Here is a 12,497-nt window from a genome sequence, read left to right as displayed (position 1 = left end):
TCTTCCTGCTGCCACAGTAGGAAAGGGGGCTTCGCGAAAAGCCGTCAATCATCAGCTTTTTGACCCGCGAGCTGACGCCCCTGGGCCACTCCCGTGCAACCGCTTTCAAAGGCGGATGGAAAGGTTGTCGAATCCTCAATTAGAGTTCCTTTAATCCACAATAGTGAGTCAGAAATGTATTAAAATGTTGAGTGATCTGATTATAGATCAGCGCTTTGTAGAAAATATGACTGACACTCTGGGCCTGAGTCATCAGATCAAAGCACAGAAAAGCCTCACAGTCCTTTCGCGCAGTTCACTCATCAAACACACACACACACACACACACACACACACACTCACACAAACACACACACACACACTCGCTTCACGCATTTTTCCTTCCTTCGCCTCTGGCTGGGAATCTGGGCTTCAAAAGCGCAGATCCACACTTGCCTGGATCCTCAAACACTTCTTTATGGCCGGGGCCAAACAACAGCCTTTAGCTTGAGGGGGTTTTCTGCTATCTGTATCCTTTAATGTCATTTGTCGACATTTCGTATAAATCAAGACAAATATTATCATCATCTGTCATTTAGTGACGTTACTGGCTTGATGGGAAATAAACATCCCATCGTGTTGTTTAGAGAGGCTGCGTCGATGTACACTTAAGTGTCTCATAAAATAAACAATCCAGCTGAGGCCTGACCAGTCAACAAAGCAGCACTTTAATCAGTAAATCAAAAGACAGAGTGTGTGTGTGTGTGTGTGTGTATGTGTGTCCCCGTTAAGTGACAATCAGATGCATTATGACGACGGCTGTGGCCCTCGACGGTTTGTTCTTTCAAACGATCGCTCGTAAGTCTCATAACCAGTGAGTCATATTAAAAGCCTGATCTGAGAGAGGGCCTGACATGGGAACGGACGCGGTACAAGGAGAGCCCTGTTTCGGCGATGCTGCGTGTTCATGGTGTGCGTGCCAGGCCGTCTATTTTGAAGTCAGGTCAGGACAGGCTAGCCCTTCAGGCCGCTCTTAGTCACTGTGAGTCAGTGAAATGTCCTGACAACAGACAGACAGGCACGGCCAACTGACGGCCAGGCCAAGAGACTGAGCAGCAAACAGGCACGAAAAGTCACATGGCAAGACTTCATTTTCTAGACGGCAGGCAGACAGGAAAATAAAGACAACGTTATCAAAGCAAGGACAAAGGTGACGATGCCTAGGGAATGTCCGAACTATTAAATCCGGTGTGTCTGCGTTTGTTTTCACATCACGACCTTCCCGTTGCACCGACTAACACTCGCCACAGTGGGACATTTCAGAAACCAGCTCCGCACACGAGTCATTGTTCTGTTTAAAACCACCGGCTCTGTTGTCACACGCGTCTCCCGCCTGACACAAAGCAGCATGGGGCCTTGACCATTTATACATAATGAGGGAGGAACCACAAACCCCAGCTGTGCCTGCACTCTGAAAACCCAGATACCTGAGAGGCTGGGTCACCTTCGGGATGGTCTGTGGTGCGACATCACCATTTTAGCCACAAATTCAATTTAACTACTGAATCTGAGTAAAACCCATTTTCTATCATGTGCAATGTGTGATCCTGTTACATTGTAGACCGTATATTTGGTCTATACATATTACTTTCTACTTGTTTTACTATTAGTGTATTTTTTTACTACTTCATTTATAGACTTCAAGTATATTCTATAATTTTTGGTTGTGCACCAGTGTTGGATAACACCCTGTTTACAAACATATTGTATAACTAGAAGAATAACGGCCAACACTCACGCCCCAACTCATCCTGTAAAAAAAAACAAAAAAAGAATCCTGGATCTACCCGTTTATCCAGATCTGTTCCAAACTGAATTTGTTCTTCCAGGGGTCATGCCCCACCCCGGGCCCAACATGTTGAATTTGGTTCAAAAGATGTTGCGAAATCCTCACAAATAAGAAACAAACGCAGATGAAACCATATTCATATTAGACATGCCATAAATATTTTTGGCACAAACAGTTGTTAAACTATAACCCATGTTTTTCTCTTCTAGTTTGAGGGAACATTAGGTACAGGCCTATTTAGAGGAGAAAAATTCTTGCAGCCACAGATAGTGAACTTTGACCTTAATCAATTTTAACATCTGTACAAAAATGCCCCACGTAGTCCTACATCTGAGTTGTCGTGTTAAACAAATAGATCCACCAAAGATAATGTGAGCACAACATTTGCAATTGGTGTTAGACTTCACGTTATAATGCGAAACAATCGACTGCAAAGTGCTTCTTGCTCTATTGGTGGGTTGTAGGACGCTGCAATTCATGGATCTATCTTTTGAACAAGGTGCACACAAAAGTCAGACCCTGCTGAGCGTCTTTGAACATGACGGCTCATCTGTGATGCATGCAGAGAAAGGACAAACATTCCAAACCAACAAAGCGGAGCCCAACGTGATTCTGAGTTCCCATAGAAGTGAGGTAGCATAAAGTATTCCTCGTGTTGACACAGGCCCAGTAAGTGACAAAGGCACTGTATCCTCTCCACTGTTCCCACTGCACACAGCTGGGCATCATTACTGCCAAGTTTAAATGACCTTCTGCTATCACTGTGGGAAAAAAGCAAAGGCTTGTCTGCGGTAGTCACAGGTTAAATTAAACATCTGAGTAACAAAACACTGATATACTGTGTATATATATTCATGCATTAAACATACAAATGAAATATGCATGAAATAAAGCAGATGGCCTAATTCTTAGTATTATTCAAAACCAAGAATGATCCAATAGACTATAGCTGCAGTGTTTGCAGAGGCGTACTGGTTTTGCCAAGTGTCTAACTGCAGTGCTTGCTGGCCTTGATGGCCTCCTTACAAATACTTTTATGATGGTGTAGTCATTTTTGGCTGAAAAGCAAAGAATAAACGCTTTGCTTCGGGAGAGGGTTCATATAGACCGGACCACTTGATCTCTGTCAAACAAGCAGATAAATAAAACAAGACAAAGAAGAGACCTTTACACATTCCTTCGCTTATGCCTGACATCCAGATAACACTGGATTTGTCATGGGTTAGCACTTGTTAGCGTGACAGTGCGAGGCCGACTGGTCACACAATGACACTTCGAGCGCTGCAACAAGCCTAATGATGTAAAAAAAAAAAAATCATTAGTTTTCTCACCGCTGACGGGGACAGTGGACGGCTTATGTGCACTTTGAGAATTTATGCTCTGCACCGCACAATCCCAGCATTCTCCACAGATAGATCAGACCACAGCAAATTACTTTTCACCATAGCTCTAAGGGGAATTACAACCAGAAGGGCTCGGAAATGATGTGCAACTCGGATGCCAAGAGGTCAGACGACCAGAGGAAGAGGAAAATAAATGTAACATACACTCCAGGGACTGCATGATTCACCCTTAACACAAACATTTAAATAGCGTCGGGACAGTTGCTTAAAACACATTACAGAAATATTGATGTTATTGAGCTATAATCTCAAAGAAAGCCTCTATTTCCATTGGCACAGGCACAGAGCCACTCTGCTCTTAAGATTTTCACAGACAGCCCTTTAGTCCTTTAGAATAGTAAATTCTGGCATATTGCCCATGTGGGAGCAGCTTTATTGCAGCGCTCTGACAGGTAAATGCACAAGATGTGTAAAGGAATGTTTGTGTCTTTCACTCGGTACGCCTCTGTCTAATCCCCCCTTTCAGCTCAGGCCTGAAAGAAGCTTTTCATAGGTTCATCTTTGACCAGAAAAAAGAAAAAGAAAACCTAAATGCTTGTCAAATTCTGCACTGGTGAACTTGGAAGCGCTGCAGTTCTGCTGCTCCTTCCTTCGCTCACTCGGGCTGTCACACGCTCTATTAATGTTTTTCTCCTCTCAGTGTTCATGCGCCTGTTGACTTCAAACCTTTCAGATGTTTTCCCGTCACCTGCTATGATTGATTCTTGGTTTTTCTGCCTGTGCTTAAAAATATGGAGCTTGAAACTCCATATTTTCCTTCCTCTTTGTTTCCTTTATCCCCGACATTGTGTGAGTCAAATCACTTTTACAAACATTTCGGAGGTTTCTTTTTTTAGTGCCTTTCCTTTTTCAAAGCTCTCTTCAATGCTCCTTTGCTTTTTCTATATTTCACTCCTCGTGTTTATTATGAGCTGTCAAATGATTCTCACCTGCAGTGCAGAACCTGACTGACTGGTTTTAATCTCCAGATAAAATGTTTGGCTCTGTTGAGACGTACAAGCTTCAGCGTGCAGAAAAGTTAAGATGATGTGAGACCAAACATTTGATTTCCGCTTGATGTAAAAGTTTAAATTCTCTTTCAGTGCAGGATCATTGTTGCCTGACGCAACCTCCTGTGCAAATATATAAGCACTGGTGTCACATCAGCTGACATGTGATTTCAACAAGACGGTTGAATTTGAAGAAGCAGGGGAATCTTATCTCATCTCACCCTGCCAACACATTAAATTAAATGTTGATCTCTGATGTGCTGTTTGAACATTAAAAAATGGTATAGAGCCCCCATCCGCCCACCCACCCCGTGCAGCTGAAGTGCACCAGTATGAGCAGGACAAAGCTTCTCCACTGTCCTCCCCTCGCTGGACACAGTTCATTAGAAAGGGCTGGCCTATGCTGAAGGCTAGATGGTTATCCTCGAAGAGCAAGATGGAGGAAGAGGAGGAGGAGGAGGAGGAGGAGGAGGAGGTGAGCGCTGAGCCACAGGGAGGCAGAGAGAGGTGCTGGCTTTTGCTGAAGGGGTAGATGGTTATCCCACCAACCAGGGGGGGTGGAGGAGGAGAGAAATAGAGTAGACAAAGAAACGGAGAATTTAAAGACGGTGCATTGGGGGCAGAAAGAAAGATCACGGGAAAGCCTCTGTAGACCACACTGTCTCATTTGGGTTCGACCTTTGGGGTCTTTCCCAGCCCCTGAAGACCACCCCCACTGTGGGCTCGGTAGACCAAGGATGCAGCCTCTGATGTGAGACACAGCTACTCTGTTTATCAGGCTTCATTTAATTAAACTACAGATGTATATTCCAGATTCTCATGTCAGTGCAATAGATTTCAAGCCACTGTCAGCAACTAGTTAACTTAGCATGAAAACAGGGAGAAACAGCTGGCTCTGTCCAAAGGTAACAAAGTACATAAACCAGCACCTCTAACAGCCTAGAGTCTATTCTAATATAAATTTATTCATTCACATATTCACGTCTTATGTTATTAACAGATGGGATTTCTTAGCTGCACCTGCGATCCTATATAAGTAAAAAGTGAAATGCTAACTTATTCATAGCACTGTAAATTCATTTCTAAATCTGTTTAAAATAGAAAATGCAAATATGTTCAAATGTGTAGTGCACTCGCTTTTGCTTATTTAGCTTAAAACTCGGGCAGCTGCTCTGTGTCGGCGCCAAGGTCCCGAGTCCAGTGGAATCGTTTTGTATTCCGTGCACCTGCAAAATGTGTGAGCACCTCTGACACACAACCCTCATTGAAGTCCTTGTGAAAATACATTTTTCTCTCAAATGTCTTCCCCACAAGGAATGCAGCGCACTGTGCTGCACCTCCTCCAGCGGGATGGTTTCCCACCACCTGCTCTTCCCACTCTCCCTCCTCCTCATCCCGCTGTGAGAAGGTGGTGTGAAAGACCACTGGACTCGCATATTATGGATTGAAGCCAGCACTCAGCCGACATCATGTAACCTTTCCCTCCATCACAGCCCCCCTACAAAGCCCACCATTGTGCGGCCCAGCCTATGCCCTCCACCCACGCCCGCCACGCCACCCGGATCCCGGCGCACTGGCAGCCCTTTTAATTAACTTCAAATCTGTCAGCTCGCACTGAGCTGTGCCAAGGCCGACATGTCAGATCATGCACCATTTGATCTTTGAGGGGATTTTCCCCCAAAATTAATAGAGGAAAAGGCCGAAGCGAAATATTTGCGCAAATAGACGTCATGAGTGAGCTGCACTTTAATGTGTAGACCTTTGTGCGAATACACAACAGGTGGTACGGTAAGGATTTATGTGTGTGTGTTTGTGCGTGTTCCCGTGGCATTGTGTAGAGTAAGCCTCGGATCTACATTCCCTGACAAGAGAGGAATGTTTCTGACAGCCTATTCCACAGAAACTCATAAACTCCAAGGCAAGAAAAGGGTCAAAACTCGTAACACATATTTACAACACACATGATTTTAATCTGTCTAAACGTTAAACTTTGTTTAATTTATAATGCATAAAGAACATGTGCAATGTGTATTCATGGCTACACCCCAACACAAATAGATTAGATCTAGATTTATGAGGTGATAGCAGATATATGAGCGTCAGGTTCGGCTATGACAGATTTATCATCGACAAAGGAGGTAAATGATCTCTACAAAAAGTCAAATATGTTTTTTTCTGTCATTTTAATGTGGCTAAAAGCGAAGGTGAAGGACTATCCTGCTTTATACAAAATGTCCAGTCTTAACCTTAATAAATCAAATTATTTTTATTGCTCCTGTCCCTGAAGATGAAAATGTAATAAAGTGACCATGGAAATGACTTTTCCTCCTAATTACCTGTCTCTTTAGCTTTGCTGATGTGAAAATCGCAAGTGAGGCCGAGATTCCAAATGAGATTTCTCGCTTAACTGAGAGAGAAACATTTGCCTACCCAACCAGTGGCTCGGCACTGTTGTCACACCAGAATTCATGAGGCATGAAGAGCAGGTTTCTTCTCACCTGCAGCGTAAAACAAGCTGAGAGAGAGCGCGGAGAGGGATGGGGTGTTTCTTTTTTTGCAGCAGAGACGCGTTTGCTTCAGAGAGAAGAGACGCTGAACATCAAAGCCCCAGCTAGAAATCGAGGGAGAGAAAAGGGGTAGGGCGGGGGGGAGGCAGCGAGAACTGACAGCCAGGGGTCCTTACAGAGAATCGTAGCAGAGGAGAGAGAGAAGACAGGGACGGGGTGAATGGTGAAATGGTAAAATCAATAGTTAAAAAGAGGGTGAAAGAAAGAGGACGTCTCTTTACGGCACAGAAAGGAACCGGAACTTGACAGTCTTGTTAAGACTTTCTCCAGACGATAGGTTCCCTTTATAGACCACAATAATAACTACAGGGGTAGTGGCCAGTTAACTGCCAGGTCAGATATCTGTATCCCAACATACTGCTGCGCTGCACAGCCGCGGCCCCTCACAAGTGCTACAGGCCGCGGGAAGTACGAGGACAGACTTGCTCGGAACTCACACACACACACATACAGTAACTACATACAGACCACAGAAAGGCCTTGAGGTGCAATAAAAATCCTCGACCCCGACCGATTCTGTTTGCTAAACAAGGCAGAGACGATATAATTCTATCAAGACGACAGATCTCTGCGAGGACACGCAGCGGCACAGGGCCTTGAGAAATGCATCCATCCATTTCCCCGGTCCCAAGCTGAACGAATTTCATTAAAAAAGCTCACTGCAGAAGAGCGGGAAGATTATTTCAGTCTGGATGGTCGCTGTGGCCGTTCAGGTGACAATGAACCATCTGAGCCTGCCGCTGCTGCTGCTGCGTTTCTGCCGGAGTGCGGACGGGTTCAGATGCTGGGAATTCACGTGGGTGCTGGGAGAGCAGCAGGGCTGTGTTTGTGGAGGGATTGGGCCATTCCCAGGAAACTCAATAAGAAGAGATGAGCATCTAATCAATAAGTAAACAGGGGCTGGTCAGAGAAGAGCTGCAGTTTCCTCGGTTTGAGTTTTTTTCTCTTTGCTTTGTTTTGTCATCTGCAACTTCAGCTATCGTGCAGACAACCTGTTGAGGAGGATGCTGGACCTCCTGACTACAATCAATGGAGTTAAACACGCTGGTCCTTAGATATTTTGTCTCAATGATTTGATGCCTTAACTACTACCATCATTATAATTAATTCACAATAATAATACAAATAAAGTTATTGGGGGTAGATGTTACTAAACAGCAAAACAAACAAGAAAAGTATGGTGAAGAAAATATTTGCAAATGCTCTCAATTTATCTTACCTCTGCCGACAATGTTTGCATTTGTTTGTTCGTTAGCAGGATTACGCAAAAACTACTATTTTCACGACATGATGTTGAGGGGTGTGGCATGACCCAAGGATAAAGCAATTACATTTTATGCTGATGCAGATCAGGGGTCAGATCCAGGGTCGTTTTTTTCAAGTTCTTTAAACATTTATGAGTGTGTGCAATTTGGTGCAGTGCTACATGTGTTAAGTCCAGATCTTATACGTGGAGTATATGGCACAGAAACACATCCTGAAGTCACAAGCTCCTTCGGCTGGAAATGTGGCATGTTGAAACAAACAGTCCTAGACCAGCCCCTCAGACAATTGTGTATTTTGTTCTCAACATAAAAAGCTTTTAATTGAACCTTAAAAATGCATAAAGAAGATTATTGTTTCTGGGCACTGATCAAAAACAACTTCTGCTTAGGGGATCATTAGTGAAACACAACTGAGCAGAGGACACTGGGTGCTTGGGGCTGCTGTCTCTAAGTGCTTAGTGAACTCACAGACCAAATCCCCACTTGCATCTCACTTTGCTAATAATCAGACACATGGGACGAAATAAAAACTGTCGCTGGACAATGATTTCAAACTGCCAGGCTGCTTTTTCTTTCCCACCCACAAAAACGGGCGGACATTAACATTGCACTAAAGGCCCATGACAATAGGTGGGAATAAAATAATCATCACCCTACACTGTGGTCCATGAAAAGCAGTATTTATAGCAGTGTAATGGTGCATTAGGCACCTTGTTCCCATGAGACAAGGGGCCCGGCTATAATTTGCACGAAAAAAAAAAAGGTTGATGTAGGAGGTGGGCAGTTTGAAGAGGTAAAGCGGCTTCTATAATAACCGCACCGTGTCGTTTAGCTACGGGGACGCTGGTGGGCTGCCACATGGAATAACGCTCCATGCCTGGGTAAGAGAGGAGTGAACTGGGAGAGTGCTTTTAGAGAAGGTGAAAGTATGGATGGGGGATTGGGGGTAGGGTATTGCAGCTTGACAGTGAAAGCACCTCATCTTCACGATGGAGCGGTGTCCTCGGAGGGTTGTCTGAGACGCAGTTAGCATCTATTCTAGTGATGCTGCCCATCCACTGTGAAGGAAGCGTGTGGATTGCAACCAGTCTTTTAAGTGGCGTTTGTGCCGAATGAGTCCACACATTTGTCTGCATGTAGGGTCCATGTGTCAGGCCGGCATGTCAATACGGTTTGACGCTGCGGATCCTCGTTTGTTTGCAGGTTTACCGAACAACCACTGGACGGATTAGCAGGAGACTTGGTGGAAGGATGTGGGGTGGGTCAGGAGAGAGCCCACCAAAATTGCGAATTTTTTCATTGATTTCTCAGAGAATCATTCATGAGTCTTGATTCAAAAAGAATCTGTTGTGTTTAGCACACTTACGTTATGAGTCCTGTGCGATTTAGTTCAGATCCAAATACAAATCTGAATCTAGTGAATGGCAGAAGCTTGGACTATAGGCAGAAAAGGTCTCTGGTTCGTCTCTGGTTCGATTCCACGGAGAAACAACAAAAAGACGAACCTGGATTGATCCGTCCAAAAATCCAAGAGGATTGTCCCTACCCTGTCTAGTGCCCCTGAGCAAGGCACCTTACTCCCCCAACATCTGCTCCCCGTGCGCCGTACATGGCTGCTCACTGCTCTGTGTGTCCTGCACCAGATGGGTCAAAAGCAGAGATAAAATGTCCCTACCTTTTTCCTTTTCAGTTCATGAGTGTGCCTGTGCATGTCTGTGCATGTGTTTGGGACAAATAAATGTATCTTAAATCTTAAATCTTAAAGGTGGTTTCATTAGGGGACTATTATTGGCTCATTTAGTGCCATTGTAGTTCTAGTATTTATTCATCCATAAAAATTGATCAAACTAAATCATTAATCAGCATCTATTTCAGTGTTTATGAAATTCCCTGCGAATTTGGTGAAAGATCATGATCTCATAATATAAAGAAAGTGATCCGGATTCTCTTTCCCGACATAGTAGTTTTTTTCGTAATCCTGCTAAATAACAGACCTACAAACAAAATGATGGTGTAAACCTAAACCCTATGGTGGAGGTATTAAACAACAGATTCATCAATGAAAAGAATCCTTACTTGCCTCCATTAAACTGTGAACATTTGATGTCAATCCGACCAGCTATGAGGGAACTGAGGTTAAGGTTTCCGTGCTATGGCAACCCAGTACTGAGATGCTTTACTGAAACAGGATAGACGTTGACCTTTGACCTCACCTCTCAGCTGTACTCCTGCCCAGCCAGCAGCAGATTACAACAGTGGTGAATGATTTAGGTTCCCATCAGCTCAATGTCACAGCCCAGTCTGCCTCGGTACCCTTCAGGTACACATCCCCGCTGCAGACTGATTCAGGAGCAGTGAGCAGGGCATCGCTGCCAGTGACATCTATTACTCTCCTCCTCGGCCGACCAGAATACTCTGACGTTAATAAGAATTTCGATATCATCGGCCCGTCAAAGCATGAAAGATAATAATCAAGTCTGGTGTAAATAATTGAGGGAAAAGATGTGTTTGGAGAAGTTTGTGATTGATTTTAATTTAACAACTGCGCTTCACTGATGCGTACTCAAATAAATAAACACACGCACACACACACACACACACACACACACACACAGAGAGAGACAGCAGAATCAACTCTGTGTCCAAGGCACAAACAGCAGTTGTTGACGTCACCCAAAATCAAGGCCAAGGCCTGAGAAAGATAGAGCGTCACTTTATATAACAATGTGAAGAGAGAGGGGCTTTGCGATGAGCACGGCAGCTGCGCCCGATCACGGGAACTAAGCAAAGAGAGATGTGAAGAAAGACAGAAGGACTGAGGGAAGGTGAAGAATGCTGGAGAGCTCGAGGGTAAAAAGAGAAAGACAGGATTCAGGTCTCGAACGAGCCTGAAAACAGGGACTGAGCGTTTAAGAAGAGGAGGGCTGTGACAGTGGCAGTGCTTTCACCAACTGTCGAGATTCCGCTACATTCCGTGCTGTGGTATCTGGGCTCACTTTACACATTAACAATTATCACCAACACAGAAGTTATCAGGACACGTAGAGTATGTAAAGTTTACAATTTTTGCTCTAGAGTTTATGAGACATTTACTTTATCACGAAACAAGATGTATTCTGTCTCGACCAGCCAGGACATCAGGGTTAAAGTGACATGAACGATCCGGATTAATGTTCCAACATCATCGAATATAACTAAATAAATCGCTTGGTGGTCGACACACACACACACACTAAAACACACAAAATAATCGTACATTATTCGTAATCTAGGTAAACGTTTTATATTATCGTGAAATTGATTTGAAGTCATATTGTCCATCCCTAATTTCTGAAACATCACGCTTCTAAGAAAACCAGCATTTCTGCCTTGCAGTCGTATGCCTCCACCAACCAGTGCAGTGTCAGTTTACATTTTTCTACACTCAGATGAGGTCCCTGTGACCTTTGACCCTTGACAACTGGAATACAATCAGTGACAAATGGTAAAAAATTCCCAAAAGGCAGACTTAAGATTTCACGTTCATGTTGTGTGAAGCCACCAGGACATTGAGATTTGACCTTTGATCACCCACATTTAAATCAAGTAATTCATGAGTCTAGGTGAACATTTGTGCCGAATTGTAAAGAGTTATCTCACGACAATCTTAGAATAACACATTCACGAGGCAAAGGGACATGTTTAGCAAGATTACAGTGACCTTGACCTTTTTAACCTGCGAACATCGAAATCAGTTCAAGCTTGAGCTGTCATAATTTAAACCAAACTTGAAGATATCCTCTCTAGGAACTCTTGAGAAATCGTGTTCACAAGAACGGAACGCACGGAAAGACGTCAACCTGAGAACACTGGCTGTCCCCAGTGTGGAGGTATAATACAAGCCTCCTTTGAAGAGACCCACACTACCTTCTTTCCCTCACTCCATCCAGTCCACTGGGCCCTGGTCATTTATCAACAGACGTCACACAAGAGACCAGAGTCATGATTCATCCTGAGGCTCCCAGTCGCCCCTGCCCAAACGGATTTGTGATTCAGTTTGACTGAGTGATGTCCTGGGCCCCTGGGCTGGACCCGCAGCTGCTGCTGGGGTTTGCTGGGTTGCAGGGGCGCGGTGGAGAACAGGTGACAGACAGGGTTGCTACTTCTTCACAGCTGGTGGACGCCATTTATTCACATCTTGTAGATCTAAGGTCTAATAGAGGTCATGTCAGAGGAGAAACAAAGAAATACACAAATAGATCTATGAGTAAAAGATCAACCTGAATGTATCCTGACGTGCTGTTTGGTAGGAACTCATCAAAAAGTAATTACGCTGAGTTAAAAGACGGAAAAACACAAAAAAAACAGAAGAATGTAATACAGGTAGAAATTGAAAGTGGTTAAAAAAGTTACTATCGCTCTATGAGCCCTGTGCTTTATCTCTGCCTCTCTCTTTATCTCAGCAG

The 12,497-nt window shown here is 44.1% G+C and overlaps 1 protein-coding gene across 1 annotated transcript in view; it reads right to left on the bottom strand.

Moving 5' to 3' along the window:
* gpc1b (glypican 1b) overlaps positions 1 to 12,497 on the bottom strand; it is a 68,047-nt gene that overhangs the window by 40,018 nt on the left and 15,532 nt on the right. The window lies entirely within an intron of this gene.

This window comes from Pleuronectes platessa, chromosome 13 (assembly GCF_947347685.1).
Source record: "Pleuronectes platessa chromosome 13, fPlePla1.1, whole genome shotgun sequence".
Taxonomy (NCBI): domain Eukaryota; kingdom Metazoa; phylum Chordata; class Actinopteri; order Pleuronectiformes; family Pleuronectidae; genus Pleuronectes; species Pleuronectes platessa.
The sequence above is the reverse complement of the archived record's forward strand: the minus strand, read 5'-3'. Positions and strand labels throughout refer to the sequence as shown.